General features: G+C 34.7%; 1 protein-coding gene across 1 annotated transcript in view; it reads left to right on the forward strand.

The window, feature by feature from the left end:
- Positions 1-13,975, forward strand: part of LOC141500222 (cadherin-8) — a 371,408-nt gene that overhangs the window by 165,918 nt on the left and 191,515 nt on the right. The gene's annotated exons all lie outside the window — the stretch shown is intronic.

The following is a 13,975-nucleotide window of genomic DNA, read 5'->3' on the forward strand; positions in this document are numbered from 1 at the left end:
ACAGCACTGCTATTACTTCACATAGTGATCTGGTTCTTCTCATGTCATTTTACTTCAGTTCATAAAGGTCTTGTCATTTTGTTTTTGTCTGAAATCACTCCCTCCTCATTTCCTATAGCACAATAATACAAGACAGATATATTTCATAATTTGTTCAACCATTCCCCAATTGATAAGTTCCTTCAATTTACAATTTTTTCCATCACAAAAGAACTGCTATAAATACTCTTATATACATATAGGCCTTTTTTCCTTTTTTCTCTTACATTGGAATATGGACCTAATAGTGATGTTGGTAGGTCCAATATACAGAGTATCTTTACAAATTATTCAGCATTTGTCATTTTTGATGTGTATGAATTGTATGAATTAGCATTTCTCTAATCAATAGTGATTAAGAGCATTTGTTTTTTTGTTTGATTATATATAACTGATTTCTTTTCAAAGTTGCTTGTTCATAACTTTTGATCATTTACTAATTAGAAAATGATTCTTTTTTCTAAATTCAACTCAGTTCCTATATATTTTCAAAATACAATGTCTTTATCAGAAAAATCTGATGTAAAATAATTTGATATTATTTATTGTAAACAATATTTCAGAAAAATGTAATTTTCCTGCTTTGCCTTTTTCTCACCACTATATTCCTTCATTGAAGATCATCCCAACATAATTGACTCGTACAAATGTTCTCTGTCCACACAGATTTATTTGATTTGCCTTATTAATAACTAAGTTCCTAGATGTTACATGTAACATCTTCCCATTTAGGAATGTAAATAGTTTAATTTTAATGATTCCCTTATATTTATTCTTTCATGTTGCCTTTTTTTCCTTGTCTTGAGTCTTCTATTTGAATGTCAGATTTTCTTTTCAATTCTGATCTTTTCATCAGAAATGTTGAAAAGTTCTCTGTTTCATTAAGTATTCATTTTTTTCCTTGAAATAATATGCACAGTTTTCCTGGTTAACTTATTTTTACTTGATAACTCCTTTTTCCTCTGGAATGTCATATTCTAATTCCTTCACTCCTCTGATGTGAAAGCTACTAAATCTTTTGTGATCCTAATTGTCCTATAATATTTGATTATTTTTGACTACTTGCTAGATTTTTTTTTTCTTTGACCTGAGAGATCTGAAATTTGGATACAATATCCCTGGGAGTTTTCATTGTGGAATCTCTTTGAGATAGTGATTGATGTATTTTTTTTCAGTTTCTATTATACTCGCTAGAGCTAATATCAAGGCATTTTTCCTTGATAATTTCTTGAAATATGATGTATAGATTTTTGTTTGTCATAGTTTTCAGGTAGTCCAATAATTTTTTTCTCGGTATTTTATTTTATTTTTCCAATTACATGTTATGAGTTTTTCAGCATTCATCCACATTCATATTTGTAAGTTATACAAATTTCTTTTAACCTCCCTTCCCATTCCCCTCCTCACAGCAACAAGCAGCAATTGTAAATTGAGATATATGAAAAAGCACTATTTTCTAATAAATAATAGTGAACATTGAAAAAGTACATTTTTGTTTAACATGTCATCATATTAGTCATTATGAGGAATTAGAACTAAGGGAAAAGAAAAAAATCATTAGAAAAAAGGAAAAACATAAGAGAAATTAATGGACTACAATCCATATCATGCATATGCCACAATTTGTTCAACAATTCCCCAATTGATGGACATGCACTCAATTTCCAATTTTTTCCACTACAAAAGGAGCTGTTCTGAATATTTTAGAATAGGTGGGAATTTTTCCATTGTTTTTATGATTTCTTTTGAATATGGGCCTAGTATTGGTGTTGCTGGGGCAAAGGGTATAATCATTCTCACTACTCTTTGGGCATAGTTCCATATTACTCTACAGAATGGTTGGATTAATTAATTGCTCCAACAGTTCATTAATGTCCCAATCCCATTTATTCATTGAATGTTTCAGAAAGTTTTTAAAACAGTGGTCTTTGTGTAGTGACAATGTGTTGGAACTAGAATCCAGAAGATGCTTATAGTTGTGTGGTGACCCTGAGCACAGCTATTAATTTCTCTAAGTTCCATTTTTCCCATCTGCAAAAAGGGGGAAATTAATGAGATTTATGTCTCAACATTGTGAGAATCAAGTAAGATTATAAACTGTAAAATATTATATGCACATAATTATTAATAATACATATTAATGATGATTTGCAGGTTTTCATCAGTATCGATGGGGTTTTCACTCCATCAAAGTTCTCATCAGTCATCATTTATTAAGCATACTATGTACCCACATTGTGGTAAATATTGGAAATACAAAGAAAAGGAAAAACAATTCTTGCCCCCAAGGACCTTCCAATTTATTGGGGGTAGAAGATGAGTAAGTGAGAGAAGTCACTAGCAGACTTGATGTTATTTGTTAGACCAAAATTAGCACAAGAAGCAGAGAATCAATCCATTCTTTGTTGCATTTCAGCTTCAGAACCTTCAGTGGGTACACAACTATCTGAAAAGAGAAGATTAGGCACCAACAGTCCCTCCACTTTGGTCTTGGCTTGTAACCTTTTCAAGTTTGAAGAATTTGCCATCAGTGCAATAGCTGACCATGAGGTCATGTTCATCCTCAGTGAAGGCATTTGATAACATAAATGAAAACATCTTCCTAAAATGGCAGGGAGCAAGTACATATCCTTGTTTCATTCCATTGGTGACTGGGAAATCTTGAGAGCATGGTCCACTATCCATATACATGGTCATGAAATTGACATACTATACTGAAACTTCTCTGGGTAACCAGATTTTGATACAATTTTCCATAAATCCTCAAAACTAATGGTATCAAAGACCTTGGTCAGATCTGCACATGTTCTTTACAGATCTTTATTCTATTCCTGGCATTTTGCTTGAAGTTGTCAGGTAGCAAACACCATATCGACTGTTGCTTGACCCTTTCTGAAGTCACACTGGCTCTAAGGGAGGTGACCATCTTCTAGGTGAAGGATTGATGGATTGAGAAGGACTCTGGTAAGAATCTTACCAGTAACAACTAAAAGAGAAAGACTCTGTGATTGTCACAGGATAATCTATTCACTTTATCTTCTTAAAGATGGATAATGTAAGCATCCTTGAATTCTTGGGGAATACCTTCTTCATGCCATATAACTTAGAAAATTTAAATCAGCTTTTGGATGAGCAAAGGACCCCCCCCCCCCCACACACACACCTTGTAGAACTCAGCTGGAATAGAATCAGCACCAGGTGCTTTGCCAACTTGAAAGGAACCTAATGGAATTCAAAACGTCTTCTTCAGTGGGAACTTTAGCTAGGGACAGATTGACTTCAATTTTAAGTAAATGGTCAATGGCTTCTGCACTGATTGATGATGGTCTGCTAAGAACACTATGGAAGTAGTCAACCATTTCTCCAGGATCATGTCCCTATCTTTCATCAATATGGATCTATCATCATTGAACAACAATTTGGCTCACAAATAACCTTCAGGGCATCATCAAAGTATTTTAGTTTGTTACTATTGGCATAAAATTGAATTTCATCTGCCTTCTTACTGAGCCAAGTCCTGCATCATTTCTCTAACCTTCTCTTGTATTTTATTTTATTTTTTTGGTTTTTAGGTTTTTTCCCAAGGCAAATGGGGCTAAGTGGCTTACCCAAGGCCACACGGCTAAGTAATTATTAAGTGTCTGAAGCTGGATTTGAACTCAGGTACTCCTGACTCCAGGCCGGTGCTCTATCCACTGAGCCACCTAGCCACCCGCCCCTCTTGTACTTTATTTTTGATGGAGTTAAATGTTTCCTTCTTAGAAAGAGATGTGGGGTTCTTCTTTTTCATTTAGCAGTTTCTGCATTTCTCCATCATTTTCAACAAACCATTCTTGATGTCTGTGAGTGTTCTGACCAGTTGAGCAAATGCAGTGCTGTACACCAGGTCTCTGAAAGCTGTCCACTTTTTTTTCCTTCTCCATTATTGTCAATTGTGTATTGGCTCAGTTTTCCCTCCAAGTTAGCAACAAACTGTTCCTGCTCATAGAGACACTTTAATCTCTTGACATTAATTCTTCTAGTAGCCATTGGGCCTTGGAACTGCTACTTTGGTTGAATTTGAATATTTAGCTTGTAATGGATTAGTCTATGATCATTTCAGCACTCTGCATCACACATCACTTTTGCCACTCTCACATCTTGCCTGTCTCTTCTCCTTACAATAACATGATCCATTAGATGCCAATGTTTGCTAGGAGGGTATATCCAGGAAGGTTTATTGCATTTAGGTAAATAGAAGACTGTTTGTGATGAAAGGTCATAAGATGCTCAAGTTTTCAGTATTAGATAACCATTGTTATTGCTGTTTCCAATTTTATTCTTCCCAAGGACTCCCTGCTATGTCTGGTAATCTGAGCCGACTCTAGCATTAAAGTCACCCAGAGTTTTAGACTTGTCCTCTTTTGGTACATTGATAATAAAGGCCTCCAGGTCTTCATAATTTTTTTTCTTTGACTTCATTAGTCTGATCAACTATAGTCAGACACACTGTAATTTGTCTCAAACATAGTGATTCTTGGATTCTCTTTGATTACAAAGAAGAAGAAAACATATCTTCTAAGCACAATTGTCAATCCTTTAACTGTCCTAAGAGAAATACAATTCTCAATATTTACAAATGTTACCTTCCCTTATAGGTACATGGCTCTAATTTTTTTTCTTCCATTTTTATTCTTCCTCTCTTTTTTGATTTTTAAACCATTCTATGAGGTTTTGGTTTTGAGTTCAATTTATAGAATCCCCTGAGATTTTCCATATAGGAAATTTGTCATTGTTTTCTTCTTCTGAGGTGGTATTTTTATCAACTATCTTCATGGTAGCTTTCTATGGTTAGCAGTATTTTTGATTTTGCTCATTTTGATTGGGGTAAAGCAAGTATAAAACCAAATATTTTGTGCTGGGGCTGAGGTCTGATCCCTGACTTATCACTTGCAATCCAGAGCTTGCCTAGGCTGAGATTTGTTTCCTGCTTTATGTCTAGGCTCTGCTTATGCAGTGATTCATTCTCCACCCAGTCCTGACTTTTGCCCAGTATTCCCAGGGTTCAGATTACGTCTGATGTTGAGACCCCTCTGATGGTCTTCTATCTAGCTGCCAGACCCTGAACTGTGATCAAATTGCTGGGACTTGGATTCTACAATGGTTAAAAACCTCCCACTAACTTTTCTGCTCTCCAATCTAAATAGCTTGTTCTTCTCTTTTCCCCTGAAGAGACAGATGTTTACTCAAGATCATCCATTTTCTCCACCCCTAAAAGCTTATTTCAGACTTTTTTCTTGGGGGGTCTGTAGCTTTAATGTCTGTGAAGAGGTTTCATTTAATTTGGATTAGGAAAAAATTCTGGGAGCATGTAAACTTCACTTTACCATTTTGGCTCTGGCCCAGAAGTTGAACATCCAATAACTATTTTTTTTTTGTTTTTGTTTTTTTTTTACAAGGCAGTGGGGTTAAGTGACTTGCCTAAGCTCACACAGCTAGGTAATTATTATATATCTGAGGTCAGATTTGAACTCAGGTTCTCCTGACTCCTGGACCAGTGCTCTATCCACTGTGCCACATAGCTGCCCCCATCCAATAATTCTTAATGCAAGTATTTTTGATTTATTTTTCAGGTTAATTCTTTTTCTAATGAGATCTTTCACATTTTCTTCTGTTTTTGTTTCATTCTTTTATTCTCTGCTTCATTTTTTTTAATTGCATGGCTTATACTTGCCCAATTTAATTTTTGACAAATGATATTCTTTAATGAGCTTTCAGTCCTCTTCTGTTTCCATTTTTTTCTTTTTAAAATAGTTCTTCAATGATTTTTATTTGGCCCTTTTACTATTAAATCACATCTGTTTTTTAAGGTGATATATTCTTTAAATAGCTTTTTAGTACCTGCTTAATCAAGTTGTTAACTTCTTTTTTAAAACTTATTTCTTATTTCTTTTTTATTTCAGGGAGGTAATCAGGATTAAGTGACTTGTTCAGGATATTATAGTTAGTAAGTGTCAAGTGTCTGAATTTGTCTGGAATTGAACTCTAGTTTTTTCTAACTCTAGGTCTGTGCTCTTTTCACTTTATCACCTAGCTACCTATTTGTTTTCATGATTATTTTTGCATCACTCTCATGTCTTTCCCAATTGTTTCCTCTTCTACTCTGATCTGTTTTATCAACTCTTCTTGGAATTCTTGCTGGACTTGGTTTGAATTAACATTTTGTGTGTGTGTGTGTGAGGCTTTTCTTCTAGCTATTTTACCATTGTTGTCATCTTCTCTGTCACCTTAGTAGCATCTTATGGTCAATTTTTTTTGTTGTTGTTGTTTGTTGTTGACTCATTTTTCTCAATCTATTTCTTCACTTTGAATTCTATATTAAAGTTGGGCTCAATTTTTGTCAAGTTTCACTGTTTTCAGAGCTAGTTTTGGAAGTTTGCAAGTTGGTTTCAGAATAGAATTACCTTGGGGGAAGTGTAGTCCCCACTTTCTTCATCTTCACTTACTAAGAAAGGCTCCTGTACCTAAACAGTTGCAAGCATTAGTGCTCCTTTTGTCCCTATTACTGTTACTGGCTCTTATTTCCCTTGTTCCTGATCACAAATGCTCCTCTCCATTCTGGATGGAACTGTCACCCAGAACTGCTAATGGACAAACTGTGCAAACTGTACCTAAGGCCAGTAAAGGTTTCCTGACAATCTCTTTTTCTCTGGTCATCCGCTCCTCTTACTGTCTCTCATCTGAGAGTTCACAGAGCTGTTTGCTGCTTCTGCTGTCATCATTGCCTTTAAGACCCTCCCCCCCATCACTGGTGGTCCTTCCTTGCTCCAGGTCAGCATCTTCCTCTTTTTACAGACCTCTCCTGCAGAACTTCTAAGTCTTAGGGTGGAAAAATGTTTCTCTCTGACCTTTTGTTGACTCTGACACTCCAAAATTTGATTTAAGGTAATATTTTTAAATTATTTTGAAGGGAATATTGAGAAAGTTCAGCGGGGTCTTGGCCTATACTCTGCCATCTATAAACTGCTTTCTTATGTGAAAATATTAACTATGAATTATTTAAAAATTTGTGAGGTAGCTGTATTTAGTGAATAAAGGACTTCACTTTGTGTAAGGTAGATCTAGGGTCAAATTCTGCTTCTGTTTACTTGATATGAAACCCTGAGAAACTCAATTTCTGTTTGTTTCTGGAAATTCAATTCTTATTTACTAAAGCACAAAAGGACTCGAACCTACCTTTTTGGATCAAACTCTTCGGCTGATGGATTTCAAATCTGTCATTTATTTTTGTAGTAAGTCTCTATACATAGCCTAATCTAAGGAGGAGCTTTAGGGCAAACATATATCTTAAACAAGGCACCAACACTTAGATTCTTTCACCTCTTCATTCCACTGAACCTTGGAGGGATTTACAAAACACATTGGAGAAATTCATGGGATTTGCATGGCCTGCAGTCTAAGCTGTTCTCTGTAGTTTGACATAGACCATGTATTACATGCAAAAAAACATGGTGTAAATTATGGGAAAATACAAATTATGCAAATGTGGATATTGGATTTCAGTGAATGCCACAAGCCCAGCAATTCAGTTTTTTAAAGAATCTTGTCAACTTTTGTGCATATTTTCTAGTAGTGCAAGGGTTGCTTTGAGTGTATTAATATTGAACATAATCAAAGAAGCCCATTTTCCCCCATGTATAATTTGCAGAGGCAGCATGGTATAATAGATTGTGGGGTCAGTCTAGGAGTTAAGAAAATCTGTGTTCAAGATGCATCTGAAACACACTGTTCAAGTGAACATGGTCAGCTCATTTATCTATTGAATGTTTCAGGCAGTTCTTTAAAGCAATGATCTTTAGATGTTGACAACATTTTGGACCTAGAATCCAGAAGATGCTTATAGCTCTGTGACCCTGAGCATAGCAATTAACCTCTCTAAGCTTCAGGTTCCTCATTTGCATAAATGGGGAAAATAATTGTATCTGTGTCTCAGCTTTGTGGTAATCAGATAAAAATATCTCTTAAATATTATATGCATTTGATTATTACTACAAATTAAAGATGATTTAAGTATAGATGGGTTTTTCACGCCATCAAAAATATCATCAGTCATCACTTATTAAGCATAAATACTACTAATCATACCTACATTGTGGTAGAATACAAAGAAAGGGAAAACTAATTCTTTGCCCCAAGGACTTCCCAATTTAATGCGGTTAAAGACAAGTAAGCCATTATATACCTATAATATAAATTCATGATGCAATTTCAGAAAGAAAACACTAGCGGATTTGGGAGAGGATAAACACAGGAAAGTCTCCTTAAAGAAGATGATATATGAGCTGAGTCTTAAGGGAAACTAGGAAAGCAAGTAGGCAGAGATGTGGAGGAATATCATTCTATAAATGTCAGTGAAAAGACAGAGTCCGGTGTGGCATGTCGTATGAGATGAAAATGAAGTAAACAAGTATCAATGAACCATAGACTATATATAGGAGAATGAAATGCAAAAAGATTGAAAGGGTAGGAAGGGGTCATGCTGTTTAAAGAAAACTTTAAATAGAAAGCAAGGTTTTGTATTTTTGTACTATAGTTAATTGGAAGTCATTGGTATTTCTTGAATGTTGGAGTGGTAGGGTCAATAATAGCAATCACAAAGTTTGAAATGACAATAATAGATGGCAATTTTTATTTGCAAACACTTTACCTAACTTGTAAGATCTGATTCTTAAATAACCCTGAGAAAGTTATGGCAGTTTGATGATCCTCCCTCAGTTATAGGTTGGAAACTAGGTCTCTGCAAGAGAAAGGACAAGGTTATACAGGTATTAAGGGGCAAAATTGCAACTCCATTTATGCCTAACTCTGCTATCAAATTCAGGGGTCTCTTCACTATATTACACAAGACCTCTTGCTTTAAGGAGATTTCCTATGGAATGTTCCTATGAAATATTGACTGCTACTTGCTTTCCAGTTCTGGATGCTGCGCTGTCTTCTGCAGTTATTAACACAATAGTTATTAGCCACAATCTTATGGGCAATTTCTGCAAGTAGTTAGAGGTTTCTCCAAACAGTTGAGTTAGACTTTAAGCTGAATTTTAATTAGACTACTTTTTCCTTCAAGTTCATTCTGTTGTATAATCTAATAATATTATGACATTCTTACCTCTGATCTTACTAAAGGACTATATTTATAGCTGAATTTATAAATTCTTATGACTCAGCCCATAAAATCTGTCATGAAGTGGTGTTAGAAAAATGAGAAAAATATACCTGCCTCTTTTAAAACCATGGAGGGGCAATTAAAATCAATATGTCGTGTTCCTTCCTACTAGTTTATAAATTTAAATTGCCTCTTTGTCAAGGAAATGCTAAAATTTCATTGAATTGGTGATGATGAGGTCACATAACTAGATAATCATTTTTTCATCTATAAAAACGATATCACAAGGTTTTGTAAGAATCTGATAATGAGGAGGGAGGGATAAAGGGAGAGAAATTGTAACTCAAAGTGTTAAAATGAATGTTCAAATTGTTTTTACATGTAATTGGGGAAAATAATTTAAATAAAATAAGATAAAGTATTGGAAAAGAGGTCCAGAAAAAAATCAGTTATAACTATTTTAGAACCCATGGTTTTATCTGGAAAATATTATATATTATTAACCAACTATAAGTCCATAATACTGATAACTTAAATGAAAAGTGACATCCATACTAATCCTTATAAAAATGTCCTCCTTCAAATTTATCCATGATAAGGATGTCCTGGTAAGTTTTCCAATTTGAAAGCACCTAACGGAGCATGTGTGTAACTAGATTTGTATGTGAGAGCTCTGAGCACCCTCCGCCACATAATAAGGCATTGGAATCCTTCTAGGGAAATTATTCTTACAAAAAATAATGATGATAATTATAATAGCTCATTACACTATAGTTTAGCATGCTATACTTTAGGCTTATAAAGGATTTCCTTACAAAAATCCTGTGGGGGAAACAGTATATGTTTTATTATATTTTAAAGATTTGGACTCTGATGGTAAACATGATTAAGCATGGTCACATATAGTGCAAGTACAAGTTATAATCAAATAATACATTTTGCAAACTATAAACCAGACTACAAATTTAAGTCATCCCCCCCTCCCTTCTTTGTATCCATTTGTACAATTCTTGATATATTTGATGTTATTGTTGAGTTTTTTTGGTTCCAACTCTTTGAGACCCAATTTAATGTTTTCTTGGCATAGATACAGAAGTAGCTTGTCATTTTCTTTTCTCAATCCCATTTGACAGATGAGGAAATTGAGGCAAACAGGGTTAATTCCCTTGTCCATTCAGATGGGCATATAGCTAATAAGTGTTTGAAGCCAGATTTGAGCTCAGGGAGATGCATCTTACTTACTCTAGTCCCTATAATCTATCTGCTGCTTCACCTAGCTGCCCCACACCTGCCATACATCAGGTACTCAATAAATACTTCTTGACGTGATTTATTATTAGTCTCATTCTCTCATTGCTTTAAGCTCCAATGCAGCAGTCCAGCTCTGGCTCAGTGAGCACTCTTTAGAGTTGGCCAGACCAGATGCAGCCCCCCAGACCCTAGCATGCTGTTTTCTTCTTCTCCTAATTCAAGACTTACTCTATGTCCTACCTTCACCACTTATCATCTCTGCTACCCCCCCCCCCATCCCACTCTGACTCTGGGCAATGTTATCTAATCAACTATGTAATTCCTAGAAAGTACATGATAATAAATTACCTTTGGTTTTCTGTCACTAGCCTTGAGACTTCTCAGATAAAACATGTCTCCTTGACCTTCCTTTCCCTATATATGTTACTTCTGTTAATTAGAATCAAAGCTCTTCGAAGACAAGGACTAGTTTGCTTTTTTATATCGATATCCACAATTCTTGGCACAATGTTGGAAATAGAACATGCTCTGAATGAATGGTCTTTCATTGGTTCATATAATAATAACAATTATAATAATAATAGATATATTTAAACAATAATGTAATTATTGTATCATAATTGTTTATTGTAATTAATAACAATATCATTATTATATAAGAGGCAGTGTGGAGAAATGGAAAAAATTAGACATAAGGAAAAGATGTAGTCCTCTTTTTTGTGACTACTATGTTGATATCAACCTCTCTGGACCTCCAGTTTTTTCAATCTATAAAATACTTCACTCATGGAGTCTTCATAAGGAAAACACTTTGTAAACCTTAACACTCTGAAGGAATGTGAACTATGATAATGAGCATCTATATTATCCTCATTCTCACAGGAAAATGTTTTGGAGACTTTAATAGGATGGGCTGGACCTGTGATAAAGAGAAATCTCTGATGAGAAAACTCCTTTTGCCAAAGAAAATGACACCTTCCCTGCAACTTAGAGAATCAGAGAATTGCCTGGGGGCTCTGAGGGCAAGTGACTTCTCCCAGATCACACACTCAGTATATCTCAGAGATTGAACTAAACCCAGGTGTTCTTATCTCTTGAAGCTGTTTTCATTCACTACACTGATTCTCCAAATCATAAAATGAGTGTAAATGTGAGGTGTTACTGCTTCTCTGTTTTAATATGTTGTTGACATTATGTCTTTAAATTCAGACATTCTAGATAGGCACTGACTGACTGCAAAACAAATATTCAAACAATAATATTTTCTAGATCTATTAGAGATAGAGGACAGGTAAAATAGGAGAATAATAGACAAATAGGTAGTTGATAGATAAAGGGATTGATAAACATATGAAGGTAAAAAGATAGATAATAGGTACAAAGATCCTAGCTTACAGATCAATATACAAATGGATAGATAGATAACAGTTGAAAAAAGATAGATGATAGGCAAAGAAGGTTGTTGATAAATAAATCGATAGATAAATGACGGGTAAAAAGAGATAGATGACAGATACAAAGATAGGTTTAGAGGAAACTAGTGGATAATATTTTTTTTAATTTTTCAAGGCAATGGGGTTAAGTGGTTTGCCCAAGGCCACATGGCTAGGTAATTATTAAGTGTCCGAGGCCGGATTTGAACTCAGGTACACCTGACTCCAAGGCCAGTGCTCTATCCACTGCACCACCTAGCTGCCCCAGATAATATTTCTTAATATAATATTGTAGATGTAGAATTAATGCACTACAGTTTTAACCCCATCATTAGGTGTCCATGGAACAAAAAAATCAGAATCCAAAGTTGGCAGTTGTATTAATGATGCATGAGTTGGAACAGAATAGATGATTCTTCACACCTATCTTTGCTCTGCAGTAGTCACCCTCAGTGCCATGCTAATGTGTACTTTGTCAGGAAAATACACAGATCTGTTGCCTAGTCTTCCCCAGGAACTGTGTCTGTCTTAACAAGTTGCCATTCTTTTGAGAAAAGCTTCTCTTTTTCCCTTCTCTGGAAGATAAGTAATTTAAGCTGAAATTATTCATAATTCATCCCAACATGCTTAGGAATTGCTGAGTACACTATGAATGTATCTCTTTATGAACTTGAGTAGCGAAGAAAAGAACCTTTTATAGATTTCTATAAAACTTCTCCATGGGATTGTGTAAACTTCTACAAGTGTTGTTGCAAATCAGAGTCTGAGCTGTCTGAATGTTGTTGACAGCTTAACTGTTAACAAATTGGAAAGTTTAATTTCTCATTTACATTTTCATATGAAGAAGTACATTAATAGGTAATTGCCTGAAAATTGTGTACCTATTAACAGACAATGGTGCAATATGGTGGTCAAAAAATTAAACCATCTTAGTTTAAATTAAAATAAATGAAGAAGGAAAGAAAGAATAAAGGGAGGATGGAAAGAAAAGAAAATAGGAAGGACAGAAGGATAAACAAAGAAGGAAGGAAAGAAGGAAGGAAGGAAGAAAAGGGGATAGAGGGAGGAAAAGATGAAGAAAGAAAGGAAGAAAAGATGGAAGGGAGAGAAGGAAGGAAACAGGAAGGAAAGGGAGAAGAGAAGGAAACAAGTATGGATTAAGTGCCTACTATGTGGCAGGCTAGATGATAGCTCTTTACAAGTATTACCTTATTTAATCCTCACAAAGATATATTTATCCATTCAACCTAGATTTATTAAGTACCTACTATGTATAAGGTATATATGTTAGATTCATTAGATAGCAAGTTATTCAAAAGCTCCTGTCCTTAAGTGACTTGAATGTTATTTTTGGGAAGCAACTTTTAAAATATATATTACAAATTATACAAATAAATGTATTCCAAGACATACAACATAAATCCATATAGTTTGATAATATGAGCAAGAAAGAAAACACATCTGGGAGATCGGGGGAGTAAAACATATTCAATGAAAGTTGTCATATGAGTTAAGTATTGAAAAGAGCTAAGGGTTCTTTTAAATGGGGATGTGGAGGGAGTGTACTCAACAGTTTGTTTAGAAAAGAGAGAGGTTGGGAAAGAATTGCTGATTTTAGGGAATGGTAAGTAACCTAGTTTGGTTCTGACATCAGGTGTGTGAAGGAAAATGATGTCAGATAAATCTAGAAAGATAGTCTGGAATCAGACTAGGAAAGACTTTGAATCTCAAGTTGAGGTGTTTCTATTTTATCTAGAAAGAGACATTGAGGATTCTCAAATAGAAAGTAGTATCAGATTTTATCTTCAATTCTAGCTGGTACTTTGAGAAGTTGAGAGGTGCTCAGATGTGTGCAATGACCGTGGTGATAATGGTTTTGAACTAAGACATATTAGAATCAAGTGGGTGATATTTAACCTTAGGGGAAGTCAAGATAACTGCTATAAAATATTTAAATGATTATTCTGTAGAAGAACAATTAGACTAACTACTTTTGGTTCCACAGTATAAAAATCAGAAAATATTGGTGAAGTAAATGTTAGAATGCTTAAAGCAAAATCTTGTAAGAGTTACAGTTGGCTAAATATGTGATAAACTGACTTAGGAGGTA

Source organism: Macrotis lagotis, chromosome 1, assembly GCF_037893015.1.
Source record: "Macrotis lagotis isolate mMagLag1 chromosome 1, bilby.v1.9.chrom.fasta, whole genome shotgun sequence".
NCBI classification, from domain to species: Eukaryota; Metazoa; Chordata; class Mammalia; order Peramelemorphia; family Peramelidae; genus Macrotis; species Macrotis lagotis.